The sequence below is a fragment of the Propithecus coquereli genome, unplaced genomic scaffold (genome assembly GCF_000956105.1).
Source record: "Propithecus coquereli isolate 6110/MARCELLA unplaced genomic scaffold, Pcoq_1.0 Scaffold170, whole genome shotgun sequence".
Lineage (NCBI taxonomy): Eukaryota > Metazoa > Chordata > Mammalia > Primates > Indriidae > Propithecus > Propithecus coquereli.
In genome coordinates, this window is record NW_012141636.1 from 152,091 (window position 1) to 153,577 (window position 1,487).

The window sequence follows — 1,487 nt, forward strand, 5'->3', positions numbered from 1 at the left end:
AAAACATTAAGAACCGCTAGAAAACATAAGTATATTTTGACTAGATTATAAAAAAATGTTAATGAAGACATTAAGATTACTGTAATTAAATGGTCTCTTAATGTAATCATCTCTCTAGAGTTGAGGAAGAAATTTCACATATGAAGCTATATTCTGAATAATTACAGATAAATGGAAAAGAATTTGTGAAAAAAAACAGAAAGAACAGACCTGGTTTAAGTTCAGCTGGTTATAGTGTTGCTGTAACATTGGGCAAACCCTTACAGGCCATCTGCCTGTTTCCTCTCTTATCTTATTAAATGAGAACATGTAATAATAATGATATCTGCTGCTTAGTGTTTTTGCAGCATGAAAAAGGAGATTTAGTTGCATATTAAAAATGCAAATTTAACAAATAATAGTTATTTTCTGGTCATATGTAGGCAAAATTGGTAGAAAGTAAATATTTTTTAATGAACATTCACAAAGGGTAGAATCTGAAAGGAAATAATCCCGAGACTGCGAGCGCAGTATGACACGCCCTACATCATCTGCAAGAGCCTCCCCACGGACCCCCAGCTCAAGGAGCTGCGTGTCCAGTGCGCCGCCTGGGCTGGGCAAGGGGGAGGACGCTGGCGCTTCCACAGCACCAAGAAGGGCAACTTCCACGAAATCTTCAACCCGACGGAGAACGAGCGGCCGCAGGAGGTGTGTGAGAGCGGCTGGCGCTGCTGCCCGATAAACAGGGACCGCAAGATGCGCACGGACCACATCCGCAACCGCGTGCTCCGCGTGACGGAGAATTACTTGTGCTTCGAAAGCTCCAAATCAGGGTCTTCGAAGAGGAACAAGGTCATCAAACTGATGGACATCACCGACATCCAGAAGTGCCAGGTCCTGTCTGTCCTCCCAGGCTCAGGCATGGGGATCGCCGTGTCGACGCCAGCGACCCAAAAACCGCTTGTGTTCGGGGCCGTGGTGCACAGAGATGAGGCCTTCCAGACCGTCTTCAGCCAGTACGTGAAAATCACGTCCGCAGCAGCGTCCGGTGGCGACAGCTAGTATTGACTTTCCCGGGACATTGCTGGATTTTTTTTTTTTTTAATAATTTGGTAGTGGAAAAAAATTGGACATCCTCATCTTTTGCAATATAAAAAAAAAAGGGAAATAATCCCTTCAGACATGAGATTTGTTCTCTCTCTACTGCACCAAAGCAATACTTGCTGATCTGTATAAATTCAACAATAGAAGTATTTGTTGAACACTGTATGTGTTCAAATGTGGATTAATAACTACTAAATAATATAAAATCTCTGTGTCTAGCATTGATAAGGAAGACCCCCATCTATTACCTGACGCATCAGCCACCTGAGACCCCACCCCTCAGACCACCCCAGCCTAATAAAAGTGGGAAAAATCGAGTAGATGGGGCTCAGAATTTGGTGGCAAAACCCCTCTGAGCCCGCCGGCAAATAAACCTTGATTCTCCGACTCTCCGTGTGCCGCTC

At 44.2% G+C, this 1,487-nt stretch overlaps 1 pseudogene; it reads left to right on the top strand.

The window, feature by feature from the left end:
* The first annotated feature begins 735 nt into the window (after nucleotides 1-735).
* LOC105808232 lies at nucleotides 736-1,085 on the top strand (annotated as a pseudogene).
* The last annotated feature ends 402 nt before the right edge of the window (nucleotides 1,086-1,487 follow it).